Here is a 17202-nt window from a genome sequence, read left to right as displayed (position 1 = left end):
ATACTCAGGATTGTGTCCAGATGGTTTTTGAATATCCTCAGGGAAGTAGACTCTACAATCTCTCTTGGGCAACCTGTTCCAGTGCACAGCCACCCTCACAGTAAAGAAGTTCTTCCTCATGTTCAGATAAAACTTCCTGTGCATCAGTTTCTGCCCATTGTCTCTCACCCTTCTCAGCACCACTGAGAACTGTCTGGTTCCATCCTCTTGACACCCTCCCTTCAAATATTTCAAATACTTACAGATATTGATAAGGTTCCCTCTTAGTCATCTATCCTTGAAGCTAAACAGGCCCAGCTCCTTCAGCCTTTCCTCATAAATGAGATGTTCCATGGCCCCATATTCTTCACTGACTTCCTCTGGACTTGCTCCAGGATCTCAGTGTCTGTCTTGTCCTGAAGAGCCCAGAACTGGACACAGCATTCCATATGTGGCCATAAGTGTTCAGTAGCACAGCCTCACAACAGTGACATCCTTGCCAGTTTGTAATCTACAGGAAGAAAACAGAGTACAAGCATGGAGAGGAAGTGCAAAATGCATTTTGTGTTTAGCATGATGAGAGAGACACTGAGGAATGAAATTAAGACTTGAAAATCTGTAAAACTGAAGAGGGCGAACTGATACTATTCTGTCTCTTAGACTTATGTCAAAAAGGAACAAAAAGCACAATGCTGCCTCTCACTGGGCAAACAATATTGATTTTACATTACAGTAAATTACAATAGTGACCCAAAACTTCCTCTGTCATCTTTCATCTCACCAGAGTAGATATGATAGCCTGCATGTCTCTCTTATTTTTCAAATTAGTGGCAGCACAGCCTCAGCTTGTTATTGTGGAGTGCTTCATCTTGACATGGTTTTCATATAGACTTCATCTATTGAGTTCCTTGCTTCACTTATGCAAAACATATTTTACAACAGGATAAAATAGTACTTTATAAGTATTGCAAAAAAAATTGTCTGACAAACAAGCATAGCATAACTGACTGGCAATTAAAGTAACAGGCTGAACACACTCCACTCATAGGAGTTTTTCCAATCCAAGCATCAATATAAATGCCAGATTCCCTTTCTTCTGTCCTCATTCCACTCACCAAGAAAGAATCTGATCAAAAATGGACTGGAAAATATAAATGTCCCATAAGTGTGAGCCCATATGCGAAACTGGAAAGACTGATATCTTAAGATATTTTGGGATGCATGTGTGGGGGAAGGGGCAGGTTGGGCCTTGCCCTGGTGAGGCAGCTATCTGCCCTCTACACCCCACCCCTAGAGCCTGTATCCCAGCCTGGCAGTGGCTGATTTTCTATAGTTACTGGTAAAGCTTTTCTTGTTCTTTTGACTTCTTGAGAATATCTTGTAAGTATTTCTTTTGCGGGTCTAACTCAGAGTACATAAATAACTGTAAGCTCTTTTAGAAGTCTCGTCAAGTGAGTTTTGGCCTTATAGTCCATAACCAGTTTCTGCAGCTAACTTTGAAGCCAGCCAATGTTTCTGAAATGTTGTTGGCTGAACAACCTAATCTTGAATCAAGGGCCATTTTATTTTTGTCTTGTACACAATTAGTATCCAGGCTAGTCTTCTCTGTAGCAAATACCCATCTCCATGGTCATACTAATACAGAAAAAAAGAACTTGGTGAGCAGCCCTGCAGCATTGTCTGCTTAATATAACACAACTTACTTCTTTTCATCTGAAAGGCCTTTTAGAAGAGGAATGGGGAGCATACACTGAAAGAAGGAATTTCTTTACCAAAGAAATTTCTTTTAGTCTTTACAGAATCAGAGAATACATTTAGCTTGAATAAGACCTATAAGAGCCTCAAGACCAACCATTAACCTACTACTGCCAAGTCCAACACTAAACCATATCCGTAAGTACCATATCTACACTTTTTAAAATTACCTCTGGGAACAGCGACTCAACCACTTCCCTGAGCAACTTGTTCCAATGCCTGATAACCTGTTATATGAAAAAATTTTTCCTAATATCCATTTTAAAATTCCCATGGAGCAACTTGACACAATTTCCTCTTGTTCTGTCACTTGATATCTGGGAGAAGACACAGACTCCCACCTGTCTACAGCCTCCTTTCACTCAGTTGTAGAGAGCAATAAGGTCTTTCCTGAAGCTCCTTTCTCCAGGCTAAACAACCTCAAGCTCCTTCAAGCACTCCTCATAAAACTTGTGCTCCAGACACTTCACCAGCTCCATTACCCTTCTCTGGAGAGCCTACAGAACTTCAATGTCTTTCTCGTAGTGATGCACCCAGAACTGAATACCAGATTCAAGGTGCATCCTCATCAGTGCCAAGTACAGGGGTACAGTCACTGCCTTGGTCCTGCTGGCCACACTATTGCTATTTGTTGTGACCCAAGCACAGGACCTGGATATTTTTCTATACTATACACTACATACATTATATATAACTTAGCTTTCAGCTCGGTCAGGTATATTGTATAAATACAGGTCCAAATCTTAGAGTTTTGTAGTGGGTTTAGTGCTGGCCAAATGCCAGTGCACCTACTAGAATTATTTACTCATTATCTGCTGGGAGATAAGGATTAGGAGGAGAGCAAAGCAGGATTAAAACTTTAAAAGGTATAAAGAGAACTCTATTAATAGAACTAAAAGAAAAATAGTAAGAAATCAGAATAAACCTTCAGAACACTTCTCCTCCCCCCAACTCCTCTTTCTTTTCCCACTGACAACATAGAGAAAAAAATTTTGTATTTTCAGTCAGTTTACCACTTCTAAAATAATTTTTCTTCAGTTTACTTAGGGATAGGAGTCTCTCCGGCCATGCCATAGAGACTTTTCCACAAGAAACAGTTCTCTTGTTGTTTTAATTTTCATTAATAGCATTTGCTCAGAAATCTGCAATGGTCATGTTCCTCCCACAGTTTGGTAGTCTTCCCACAACTGCAACCATGGGTCATTTCAGCTTATTGGGTGAAATTTTAAGGATGAGCTGTTCTAGAATAGAAACAAAAGTTCTCTTCTTTTATTTCTGGGAACAGAGGTTTTCTTTTCTCATTTTTCTCATGTCTCTCATCTCTCTCTGTTCAAGCTTTTTATTGGATCACAGCTACTTCAGCATTTTCTTACTTCAGCATGGGTGCCTCTGCTCATGGCTGTGGTTAGAACGCTACATCCCCCCAGTGCATTCCATGAGTTACAGGGACAAAGAGTCTGATGTATCAATTGTATCTTCACCATAGCCTTACAAGAGAATTTCAGCCCAAGACGAAGACATCACCTCATTCTCCTCACATCTGGGATTTGACTCCTCCTTCATTGACCTTGATGTCTCCATGTTTTTTACATTATGTGTCTTCACCCTTTTTCACTCTCTTGAGAGACGATTGATGTCTGCAAGTTTCATCTGTGCACTGACAGAGTTAAAATCTCACCTGGGCCTGTGGATGGCCGTGTGATCTCTGCCAGCCAGTGGCTGCTCTGGCTCCATGCCTGTTTTCCAGCCCCTGCCATGGTCAATTCCAGCCACAGGGCTCTTTCTGCATGGAAATGGTTTCTGGAGCAGGACCCAGCCCAGCCCTGCTGGGCCACACGGGCTCCCACTTACCTGTCCAAAAGCTGGAAGCAAGAGAGCTTTCCCAGGCTCTGTTCATTTTTAAATGTGATTTCACAGAGGCGTGTTCAGCTCTCTTAAGTGGTTTAACAGGGGGTCAATATTCAAAACTAGCCAGCTGATTGGTTCTGTCGGGTCCAAAGGAACCTCACAGGGAATTACCTCCATAGCTGGTGAATTTTTCTTTTTCCTTAACTAAAAACCTAATTATGTTAAGCCACGACAAATTTACACCCAAATTTCACATTTTCTAATTTGGATCCAGGGATTTGAGATTACTTTTATCCAAAAAACTGTGACTTAATATGAAGATACTTTTCAGATTAACTAAAAAAGCCCAAACACTGTCACAGCAACTCTAGATGATTTTTAAGCACTAAAAGCCAGAAAAAGTTTTGGTTCAGAAAGTTCTTGCAAGCAGCCCCAAGGGCAAGAGAAAAGTTCAAAACAGCTGAAAGAAATGGGAAGATTAGCTGATAGAGTTTTTAAGGCATTCAGCAAGATGAAATGGTTGGATTTAAGGCTCAAAATGCAAAGAAATTATTTTCTATTAAAAAGTTTTCTTCCAAGCTTTGTCTTTTCACAGACAGACATGGGCTCTACTATATCTTTTATGATTCAATATGTCATTCTGAGATTCTGCTACAGGCAGTATTCATAATACAGACTATATCATGATTTCCAACAGCCTAACTAGCAAATTCTCCATGTGACTTCTCTCAAACTTTTCTTCCAGAAACAGAAACAAACCCCACTCTGCCCTACACATAGTTTCCATTAAACAGCTTTTTTAAACCCTGGAAGAATATAAAAATTTTAAGACTAGTTCTTCCAGCCTCCTGAACTCAAGGCAGCTGATTTCTCCTTCTGATTTTACTAAATCAATATTAAAAGGAAAAAACAATCTTTATTATTCGTCCTCTGGAAGCAGTAATTCTTCAATGAAATCTCAATGCCTGAAGAGTAAATGCTAGGAGGGCACCAGACAATTTTTATATGTTGGTAGAAAAAGCCCCATTTTCTCTTCATCCCTCCTCAACCCAAAATGGGCAGTGAATGGTCTAAGAAAAATGACAAACAGAAAGCACAACAGCAGAGGCTGCTGAGCAGGGTTGGTTCTTCTATTGTGCAAAAAACTGAGTTTTGAATTGTGTTCTCTACTTAAGCAGAAAAAAACCCAAAAAAACTTCCGTGTTTTCACAAAAGATAATTGTATCAAATGTTTACGTTATGACAAAATAGCATTCTTTTCATTCATTTTGCCAGAAATGTTTCTATAGGCTCAATATGAATTGGTATTGGCAGTAAGATAAAAAAAAAAAAATAATTTTTTTTTTCAGGAACAAGCAAGGAGCAGGGCAGAACTTTACTATCTCAATAATAAAATTCAGCCTTCAGGGTTTTTTCAGGGAACTGTAACTAATAGAGGAAGTAAATAATCCATTTAATTCCTCATATGCACAATTTATACATTATCCAAATGAAGACATTATCATTATTATTTATGTCCCAAATACTTACATTTGTAAGACTTTGGTCTCACAGGCACCTATGATTCTCACAAAAGTGAATCAATGAGTAAACTTGGCTTATTAAATAGGTCAAAAATGACAGTGAAATTTTTACCTCCTAAAGTCTCAAAAAATCTTCCTTTCTTCCAGTGTTGGTATATATTATGATTTAATTTCAATGTGTAAAAATATCCTGTTCGCAAAATATGTCTTCCCTTAAATCAAAGAATAAGATCAGATTGCATGTGCATGCATCATTTTAAAAGACACATACATAAAGCAATAGAATAGTATTTCATTAAAAATTATGTATCATTTCAAGTTGAAATAAACAGAGTCACACCTGGTACTTTATTATATAACTAAGTTCACTCAGGTTCCAGTGAAAAATTACAGATACTTTGGAAGGCTCTCTAATAATTTTCTATTTATTTCTGTGTACATCTAAGGAAAGACAGAGGGATCACCCCACATAAGGCAAAGATGTATAAGGGATACCAAATAATTTAGGAAAATATATTATTTCAGAACTTAATAAAATTTACATTAGAATAAGGAAAAATTAACTCAAATATAACATCCTTACAATTTGGAAGAGCTATTTTGTATTAATTTAATTGCAACTAAGAAATAAAGTCTTCCTACTGAAAAGTAGAAATGCTATACAATTTACTCACAACAGTTTCCTAAATAAAATGCAAGTTTTAACTCTCAAAGATATCGACGAGCTCAGATAGTAACATGACCTCGTGAAGTTCCTTGATTTGTATGTGGAAGAAATGTCAAGACATAAGTCTATCATTCATAGTCAGATAGCATGAGGCCTCGTATATGACTACTTTTGCAGTAGGACATGCACTATCTGCCTAGCAGAATATACAAGCCTTATACAAGAATTAGCAAGCAGAATGTACATCAGGAGTTTCTTTCCTGCTGATATTTTACAATGAACTTAGCACAGAAGAGTCCTAAATTCAATTGTAATGGAACTTTGTTAAGTTTTCTCAAAGAAGATCAATTCATGTATGTGAGTTCTGCCTCTCAGCCTCTTCAGCAGCTAATGCTGCATCTCAGCTGTGATATCTTGAGTCTCTCCATGCACTATCCTGGCTGTAGTTTGTTGCCTAGTTGAGAAGCCTCGACCAACTACACCTTGTATACACAGCCTCAGGAGCAGGAAAAGTTACAAATGTTTTTCTCTTGCCCTTAAATTCTTCTCTTTCTGGCATGTGCAATTTGAAGTTTTAGTCTTCGTGACAGAGACAACCTTGCTAAATCTCTCCCTCTAGCAAACACACTGTTGAAATTACAAGATGCAGTTATTTCCAAGAGTAAACACAAGAATGCAGTGAATATAACTGAAGGCACAGAGTGGAAACTAAAACAACATGGAAACTAATCTGCTATTACTTAATAGACTTGTGCTTTCAAATTACCCTGGGCAAGATATCTAAAATGAGTTAATAATAAAAAAATGCATGTGCTTCTATAATGGTATTTTCAAAGGCCCTTCAACAGATTATGTATATGATTTCCACTGAAATTAGGTGAATTGAGTTCCTAACCTCGTTTGGTATTTCTGAATCTCATACATGACTATCTACTAGTGCATACCACTTTTGAAAATATGAGCATGGAGAACCATTTGAATACTCATTTGGCTCCTTAAATCAACACCTACTTAATCCTCTACTTAGCCTTTCCCTCAAAAAAGTACAACAAATACAAGTATCTTTAGTATTCTACATTTCCAGCTTCAAAGTGGAAGAATGCACAGGAAGAAAAGCATACTTAAAATTTCTATCACTTTTGCAATAATTATATTTCACATGTCTCTGTTCAAGGTACATGCAATTTTTTTCCAGGAGAAAACTGTTCAGTCAAACATTTTTCCTTGAATGATAGGAAGATGCTTTATATTGGCTTTCTCATTAGCTTTAATTTTCTTGTTATGCAAAAGCAACACTCTGAACTTCTATTTTTAAATTCTTTTAATCAATATATGGTTTGGAAAGTCATGCAATTACGACCAAGCATTTCTTTACTATTTTTTCAATGCTATTAAGCTAATTATTACTTAAATCTCAAATCATGTTAAATTTATTCAGAATTCTATTTCAATTGAAACCAGAGTAACTATTCTTATTCATGGACTGTTTATTGAACAGAGAGTAGATATGAAAATATCTTATGGGAAGTAGCTTCCTTTCAGGTTATGATCTTAATGTTTTGTTTGAAAGTGAAGTCACACTCCATTTGGATCTCTCCAATTTATGGCACAGTCTACTCTGTGATTTAAACTTTATTTCATGAACTCATTAAGAAACACAGCAACTAAACATGGTAAACAGTGGCTCCATTTCCTTTTTTCAGAGCAGTATATCACATTAATTCACTTATTCACCATTTCAAGTCATAGGATTTCATAATTTATAGCCCATAACTCTTAAGATCATGCACTTACATGGGAAAAAAAAAGTAATTATTTACCTAGCTAAGGGTGAGAATATTCATCCTTCCATCTTTGTCACAACGCAGATGTCCTCTGGGTTACACCAGGAAGTACAAAAGCCTCAGTAGTCTGCTATTAGATCCACTTTAAAAGCTTTCTGGGCTAGCTGACATTTTATACCTTCCATTTTAAAGGACTGGGATCTACCATTTCCACAAGTTAGAGGATTCTGATGACACTGTCAGGGAAAACATGATTTCCAGAAGAGACAACAATATTGCTGCATAATGGCCCCGTAACTCTTTCTGGCCACCTGTCCTGCCAACATGATGCTCCTGCTTTGACCTAGTGGCACTGTTCCTGGTATCCATCAAGTCATGGCATGAGGGAGCTTAGCCAAAATCTAAGCAGCAGTTGAGCAAAAATTCACAAATGCTCAATAGGTTATTTTGGTGTTTAGGACATTCAGTCATTGGAGGGGGGAGAATAAGTTACCTAAAAATATCTTATAGTCAGGCAGTGAATTTCTCATAAATAGGAAATATGTCAAAAAGATGGTAAGTAGAACTTAAAAGTTCTGTATCCTACTTCGCCTTCTTATTGAGGCTAAAGGCTAAAATGAACCTAATCCTTTATTAGGGGTGAGGAAGGTGTTGGAATGGTATTTAATCCATATTTTGAGTCATTGCTTTAGAAGCTATAATTCTTATAGATTCTAGAGAAGAACCTGAAATGGATGTACTCTCAGGTTTCCAGTTTTAATTTAGCAATTTTGAAGAACAGCGTTCTTGAAATTAAAAGTTTTTCTTGAAATTAAAAGTTGTAGTGGTTTTATAAAACAAATAAAGTTTTAACATGTCTAAAAGGTTAGTCTCCTTGTCTTTGACTTTCTCTGAAACAGTAAGAATATTTCTATCAGACCTAGAGAGTCAGGATGTTAAAATTAGAGTGCTGTAAGAGGAAATAAATGAAGCATTATCTACATGTGCAGTGTATATATACTCTTAAACAGGAACTAGAATTAATTACTTCTATGATGTCTGTGGTTAGTAATATGATGGAATGTGATTCATTACAGCACAAGACAGAGTAAAATTCTTTTTTTTGCCCTATCCAAATCTCCAAGAAAAGTTTACACGATTAAGTCCACTAGTAGACATAGAATGTAGTAATTGTCCAAGTTGAGTGTTCTGTAACCAGTTACAATCCTAACATTCTTGTCAAATACTGCAAAGAAGCACATTTAAATTTAGGGCATTCTGGCTCAGCTATGGCCAGGAATTGGCTATTCTGCAGAAATACTGATAATGTAATGAGAATGCAATTCTCTTATGTTTCTGTGGAAGCTGTGCCCTCAAACATGTTTTAATTTTTTTTAATTAATAACAACAAATATGGTTTGAATTATTTCTTCATTAATGTCTAAGTTAGAATCAACATCTTACTCATGTATGTCAAAGTAATCAAGAAAATCTCTTCAACCGGCTTTTTTTGCTCGTTTAAATATGCTGTCCAAATAGGTTAATTTTGTCCACTTGGAATAATGTATTTTACTAAAACTACTTTTTCATGAATTGCAACTTGCTCTAAACACAGACTCGTCTTTCAGTTATAAAATTAATTAGCTATAAAACCAAATACCTGGAAAATATATACACTATGACCTCGTTCCCTGACCGCTGTCCCACACACCCAGCATACAAATAGCTCCATGCTGTTGTGGCATTTGCCTTAACTGCCCACACTTCATAGCAATACACACAGTGGCATGACATAACACACTTAATGGAAAGGTTCAATAAAGCAATTAAGCTGGAAATGTGCTCAATTAAATCTTTGGACATTGTGTGCATGGTGTTTTCCCTCGCAGTATGAGAGAAACAGCACAGTAAAGCTTTGACTCAAAGTCAAAGCTAACTGGAGACACAGGAAACCAACAACTACCAGAGAAGCCCTGCACTGAAAAGTGATAACCAACAACTTTTCTTGGCAAGTAATTGGAGCTGATTACTGTGTATGTGAAAGCATATTTGGTAATGTCTGTAGCAAAAAAAAAAAAAACAAAAAAAGGTGAACTCTTGTCAATTCTGCATGTATAGAAAGTACATGTCTTTGACCCCTTTGAAGACAGAAGGGGGAAAAAAGGCTGATAAGGTAATGGAATAATAAGTATTTAGGATAACACAAAACCATGGCAAATTCCCTGTTCTGCCTCAGGTGTTCACTGTGACATCCAAATGAGTTACCTAGATTATTTCTACTTGTGAGATTAATAGCAGAACAAAGTATGCCACTATACATTGCATGAAGAGTTCATCTGCCAGTTCTGCTTATTTGTAAAAGCTGGACTGAACATATCTGTGTGCATATAGCACTATTGCTTCCACACAGCACACCCTTTATAGGGGTGCAGACCTGCAAACATGGTCCCTAAACTTGCAAAAGTACTCCTGAATGTACTGCATGCCTGTGTGGAAATAATCCAGGGGATGGGATAGTCTGTCAAAATTTAAACAGACCCATTAGCCTAAATCAATGTGTAGAAATACCTTTTGGCTCTTAGCAGTTCAAGCTAGCCTAAATGAAATGTTCCCATACAAGCACGACAAACATTTGTTTTCCTCCTCAGAATGTACATAGGTTGTTATTCTGTCTCATCAACTACTCACAGAATTCTGTACCAAGCTTCTGTTGTGGAATCTATACTAAAGAAGCACAATCCAGAAAGGCTCCTGCTATAGATCCCAAGGCTTGGTGCACAGGAAAGGTCATTAAGTAAAAAAAAAAAAAAAACCACACTTACTTTTTACAGAAAAATCACAAAATTCCACTGTAGGTAGATTAGGAAGTCACCTTTCAGAATTCATCTTCTGTGGGAAGAGTCCCTGAACCATTATGCAGATATTGGCATGAGATACATGAGGCAGAATTTTAGATGAGAAAATGCCTGACTGGAGTGAAAAAAATAAAGAAAATACTCTGAAACAGAAGGATTTGTCCAAAATAAATCGAGTTAGTCCTGCATGGATGAACATGAAGAGAGGTGTACTAAAAGGACCAAATTTTCCCAGTTAAGGGGGTTTTGATAAGTATTTTTAATATTTTTAGCAGTATTAATTAGAATATGTACTATGATTAATGTTGTTCAGCAATTAAAATATATCACAGATCTCAGGATGGTCTAGCATCGTATTGTCTCCAATACAATAAGAAAATGGCTGCAGTCCCTGCCTTTCCTACTTTATTATAGTGGGTCAGCATGACCCATAAGCAAACATAAAGACCCCCTGCTACAGAAGGTAGTACTCTAAATCACTCAGTGGTATTCTGGATTATAAAATTAAGAGTGTCCTTACTATCTATATGCATTGTATAATAATGTAGTTGGTTTTTTTTCTTGCTGATTAGTCATCAAAATAAGATTCTCAAGTTTGTTAAGGGAAATTAAATAAACTTCAAAAAGCACATACTACATCTGCCTTCTCATTGACTTCAGATGCTGGGAAGCAAACAAAAACAAAACCAACTTGCAACATGAATCTAAGCACCCCATAAATTTTTTAAAATATTTTTGTGAGAATTTTCTATAAAATCTTGTGTAGATTCAATTTCTGGTTGGTTCATAGTCCAAACACATTCAAAAATACAAAGCTATATTTTCAATCAAAACAGGTAATTGTGGCCTAACAGATCTTTTTCCACTCGGCCTTTTCTTGGTCTAGCCCAATTGGCATGCAACAATGCATTGGAGACTGAAATGTTGTAATTTATGGCTTAAATATCCTCATGAAGGACTTTTGCCTATAGCAAAAAGATCACCAAGCCCTGACTAAGGCCCTACACTGCTCATTGATGGAGATAAGATAAAGTGACTCAGGTCTGGGCTGGGGGAAGAAGAATACATTCACAGAGGGACTAGGCTTTGCAGCGTCGAGGTGGAGACCTCAGTCCCAGGGCTATCAGCTGCCAGGCTCCAACAGACCCCGACACCAAAGGAGGAGGGGAGGAGAGATTTTGGGTGGTAAAAAAGGCAGAGGCAGTGAACATCCATCCTCTGCTGTGCAGAGAAGCTCAGCTCTGGGACCCCTTCACCCCAGGAAAAGCCACATCCACATAAAGGACAGCAGAGGGGGTGTTGTGTCCCATCAAAGGACCCCCCCAAAGGAGTCTCCAGACCCTGCACCAGAGCACTGCAACATGATGCAACAGATCCACGGTATTGCAAGGGACAGTGTCAAATTGGCTCCCTGTGCAGAAGGCACATGGGCATTCCCACCTTGCCCAAATGTACATTAATCCATTGAATTCCATACTTTTCAGGAGCAGGAGGTGGTGGACCCTCACCACCAAGAAGACCAGGTGGAGGGGAGCAACGAGCTGTCGTTGAGATCCATGGAAGGGTGATATCTTTCTACCTAATCCATGTCATTCTCTCCCTGTCCATCACTTCCCAGGCACTCCTTCTCTCCTTCCCTCCCTCTCTGCCTTCCTTCCTTCTCTCTTTTCTTCTCTTTCTCTCTCTCTCTTTTGTCTCTCTTTCTTTGCCTCTTTTACTATTAAATAAAATATATCAAGTTTTTGGCACCAACATCTAACCTTGTTTGGTTTTAATCATGTGTTTTGAGTATATTTCGAACTTTTCTGGGTTTGATCCATTTTATTCACAGAGTCTTAGTTTCCTTTGGTCTTCTGTATTAATCCAGATTGTAACATTATGGTAGCTCAAGATCTTCACAGTGAGACTATCTGGATCAATCTGATAAGACTGTAAACTGAAATGCTATAGAATCACAGAATCAATTACTTTGGAAAAGACTTCTGAGATCACAGATACCAACTTTTGACTACACAGCACCATATCAACTAGACCATGAGCACTAAGTGTCATGTCCGTTGTGTTCTTACACACCTTCAGGGACAGTGATGCCACCCTGAGCAGCTTGTTGCAATGCTTGATAACCCCCTCTGTGAAGGAATTCTTCCTAATGTCAGGCCTGAACCTCCCCAGCACAGTACAAGGCTATATCCTCTAGTCTTCTCACTTGTTACCTGGAGAAGAGACTGATTTCCATATGGCTACAACCTCCTTTCAGGCAGTTGTAGAGGGTGATAAGGTCACCCCTGAGCATCCTGTTCTCCAGGCTAAATAACCCTTAGCTATTCTCCATATGGCTTACCCTCTAGACTTGCTATCAGCTCCACTGCCCTTCCCCTTCTCTGGAAACATTCCAGCACCTCAATGTCCTTCTTGCAGTAGGGGCTCAAAACTGGACAGAGTATTCAAGGTGCAGCCTAACCAGTCTGAGTACTGGGGGAGAATCACTTCCCTGGACTACTGATACAGGTCAGGATGTCATCAACCTTCTTGGCCACCTGGGCACACACTGGCTCACATTCAGCTGGCTGCCAACCAGCACCCCCACATCCTTTTATAACAGGCATCTTTCCAGCTACTCTTCCCCAAGCCTGTAACACTGCATGAGGTTGTTGTGGGTAAAGTGTAGGACCTAGCACTTGTCTTGTTAAACCTCAAATCATTGGTCCAGCCCTTCAATCCAGCCTGTCCAGATCCCTCTGCAGAGCCTTTCTACAGCAGATCAGCACTCTCATCCAATTTGGTGTCATCTGCAAATTTACTGCAAGTGCACTCGATCCCCTCATCCAGATCATCAATCCTGAACAGGACTGAAAGATATTGAACAGGACTGTAAGGTCACATACATTTCTGATTTCACAGTGAATACAGGATAGGAAAATTCTCAAAATTCTAAAGAAATCACACATACAAATATCAGTCAAAAATATGAAGATAATAAATATAAGTCTTCAGTAATTGCAATGTTCTTAAGGATAGGGAAATAGAAGTAATATTAAGACCAAAAGTCAATACTATTAGCACTTAACTTTAATAAACCATCTTTGCTTTGATAAATCAGGACTTCAGTGAAGTAAGGCATCATTTAAAAAAAAAATGTTTAAGGACATACAATTTCAATTGATTTTGACATTTGAAAGTTATTTACTGAAATTCTTTAGATGCTTTTGAAATCCGTACCTACAAGTCACCATACTCTTGTTTCCTCTGTCCTTCCTTCCCTTAGGACTGCCAACAAAGCCAAAATTATTTTTCCATCAAAGCTAAAATGAATTTATATCTAATGTACTGCAGTCAGGGGCAAGCATTCTAATACAAATGAGTGCCAAAGCTTTTACTTTATACCACCACTTTAAAGAGTTTTTATATATAGGTATATAAATTTATTTTTAAACATTTTACTTTCCATCACATTAAATACATTAATCACACACACAAGAGAAAAATAAGTACTAGTAATTCTTCCACAAGAAACAGTACTATGGGATGAGATGTCTCTACCTACAGAGGTGCTATCATAATTTTCATGTCACTTGATGCAAGCTTTCAGCAAGTTAAAAATGAAGGATTTTTAAGGTGTGTCTGTTTGCAGCAGCAAATGTAAATGCAGACTAAATCTACCAGTTTTCAAACTTTCCACTCACTTATTGGTGACAAATGCTATGTTTTCTTTCTTATTATGTTAACTTGATTACTCTCATTGCAAATATATAATTATGGTTGAATGTACAAGTTAATTACCTCTGAATTTCACCAATTTTCTAATCAAGATATATTCAGCTGGTAATTTACACCATTGCTTATGTCTATAATCAGCCAAGTGAGAGCAGACATTGCCCTAGGTTGAAATTGGCTCAAAAGCACAAGATTTTACTTGGGGAGGCAGCAGATGGGCATGAGAAGTAAAAAACAGCCATGTTCTTAAAGTATTGACTTAGATCTCAGGAATTCCAGCCTTCTGTCACAGATTTCGTATGAAGTACTGGGAAGTTCACATGATGTTTCTTGAATTTTCCTTTGAGATCAATTGAAATAGGTTTTATAATCCATGAATCCTCCACTCTCTCCCATACTATTAGGAAAAAAAAATCAACTAGAGCCTGAGGACAATGAAATTGGAATTATCTCAAATTTTTTCCTTATCCTTCAACAGCAGCACAAAACTTTTTAAGTTCAGAGGTTTCAGAATTTCTTAGGGTTTTGTGGGGTTTTCTTTGGCTTGATTTAGGATGTTTTGTTTTAATTTCAAATAGTATATTTCAGATTTTCCATTTCACCCAGAAAGGAATGCCTTAATACTATGAAAAAGGCTATCCTTGTGTAAGTTCCCAGCTCAATCAAATCTAGGGAATACTGACAAGCTCATAACATACCTTGTTCTTGATAAATTTCTTACCCAATTTCCATATAAAAGAAACCCCTATTGAGTTTGCTATAACTTTGAATGAACCCTAACTCTAAAGGCATCCCCAAACCTCCAGTCAATTCACATCCTTGTTGGACATTTCCCTCACAGATAGATTTTTTTTTTTTTGATAATATAAATATTTCAGAGTTAGCATTCTGTCTTATTCCTGCAACAAACTTGGGGGGAAGTCTTCAAACAAATATACTATTTCCTCTTTCTTTAAATATTCAACAAGGTGTTGTGATCTGATATAAACCTAGAAGAGCAAAGAAAACAAAGTCTCTGTGACTAAAACAGAAAGAACTTTGAAGGTTCAAAATATAACCAAAACTGAGATTCGAACCAAACAAGGTGAGATGTCCGTGACAAAAAATTGATGGAGAGGAGAGGAGATGGGGGCACATATCAGAGACTGAAACAGTTCATGCCTCAAACATTGATATAAAGTTTTGCTTATTATAACAAAAACTGTATAAAGAAGCTACAACCAAAGAAACCTCCCTGAAGATGCCTGACTGGAACTTTGGACTGTAAGTCAAGCTACTGAAATTAGATAAAGGGAAAACCCTAGCTCACAGACCCATTTGCTAAGAGCAGATTTTCTCCCAGCCGAGGGTGGGGGATGGAAGTTTCAGTGTGTTGTAACCTCTGCTCAGGGGGTGTGAAGCCATCCTCCCTTAAACATCTGGCTATGGAACCCCCAACCCCGGGACGGCCACATCCAGAGGACATCCAGCTGAGAGGTGGCTGACGGGGTGCCTTCATCCCTCAAAGGCCCTCCAAATTGCCCCCAAAATCATTCCTGCAGCCTTGCACCACAGGACTGCAGGTGATGCAACAAACTCAGAGCCTGCTGTAAGAGACAATGGCAAACTCCCCTGCCCCAGGGAGGTGCCTGGATTTTCCTACCTAGCCTCAGCATATATTAACCCTTCAGATCTTTTGCTTTTCAGAGGGACCTTCATCACCAAGAAGACCAGCTGGAGTGGATCAATGGAACATCGTTGGGATCTATGGAGAGGTAATATTTTCCTTACTCTATCCCTGTTACTCTCTGTCTCCCCCACCTATTTTCTCTCTCTCTTTCTTTCTTTCTTTCCCACATATTCACTATCAAATAAAACCCACACAGCTGTCACTGGCATATGGTCTCGTTCGCACCTTAATTCAGGCAAGGATATTTCTAAGAACTTCAGTAACTGGATCTTGACAGGACAGGAGGAGAGTGACAGGGGTTAGGTGGAAGCACATCACCCATCCGAGGGTCCCAATGATGTCTTGTTGCTCCCCTTCATCTGGTCTTGTTGGTGGTGAGGGTCCCCACTGCTGCCACACACCAAAGCTTATAGAATTCCATGGATTAATAAAGGCTTTGGGCCAGGTGGGAACATGTCACCTGTGCAGGGAACCAGTTTGATACTGTCCCTTGCAATACTGAGGGTCTGCTGCATCATCTCTGGGGCAGGGGCTGGGGACCCGTTTGGGGCAGGGGGCTTTGGTGGGCCATGACACCCCCTCTGCTGTCCTTCACATGCATGCAGCTTTCCCTGGGAGAAGGGCCCCTCAGCTGGGCTGGTCTGCACAGCAGAGGATGGAAGATCACTGCCTGTCAAAAGAGGTTTTTCCAACACGAACCTAAAGTTGTTCTCCCCCCACCCTTTGCTGTGAGGGTCTGTGGCAGCTGATAGCCCTGGGGCTGTGGTCTCCTCCCCAAAGGTATTAGGCTTATGCTTTGTGAATGTCCCTAGCCCTGAGTTGTTACTTTATCTTCAACAAGTTTAGGGCCTCTCAAAGCCCCATTCAGAGTGTGGTGGTCTTCTCTGCAGCTTTTGCAATACAGTTCTAAAAGTCCTTCATGAAAATGTTTAAACCATGAACTATAATAGTTCAGTCTCTGACACAAGGAATTTCCCAACTGTTCCAATAGCCAAACTTTCTGAACAGTATATAGTTTCAATACTTTTCATTTCTGTGAGGTGGACAGGGTTAAAAATTAAAAAATTGAAATAGCCAGCTAAATCTGAAGTGGATTTACAGAACCTTGAAAAGTCCAGCAGAAAGAACTGAACAAATTTCACAAACAATAGAAATTATCTATTCCAAGTATAGAAAGTGTCCTGTAGAAGATTCAAATTGATTCATTCAATAGGGCTGATAGTGTTGGCTAGCATTTAGCATACATTTCTTTATTTCCTGTATTTCCTTATATTATGTATCAGTTCTATGAACTTTTCAATCACTAATAAAGCATTCCTCAGTGGGCTAAGAAGGCAAAATGACAACAGATTGGAAAAGTAACCAGATATACACTGTCATGCTCTGCATACAAAGCTGGAGGAAAAAAAGGATGGGAGATACCAGGAGT

The 17202-nt window shown here is 38.5% G+C and overlaps 1 long non-coding RNA gene across 2 annotated transcripts in view; it reads right to left on the bottom strand.

The window, feature by feature from the left end:
• LOC148225254 (uncharacterized) overlaps nt 1-17202 on the bottom strand; it is a 37720-nt gene that overhangs the window by 15103 nt on the left and 5415 nt on the right. For both annotated transcript variants that reach the window (XR_015798746.1, XR_015798685.1), the window contains exon 2: nt 243-490. This is a non-coding gene — a long non-coding RNA (uncharacterized LOC148225254). The remainder of the gene's footprint in view (nt 1-242; nt 491-17202) is intronic.

This window comes from Sturnus vulgaris, chromosome 1, assembly GCF_052056855.1.
Source record: "Sturnus vulgaris isolate bStuVul1 chromosome 1, bStuVul1.hap1, whole genome shotgun sequence".
Lineage (NCBI taxonomy): Eukaryota > Metazoa > Chordata > Aves > Passeriformes > Sturnidae > Sturnus > Sturnus vulgaris.
This window is presented reverse-complemented; position numbering and strand designations above follow the sequence as displayed.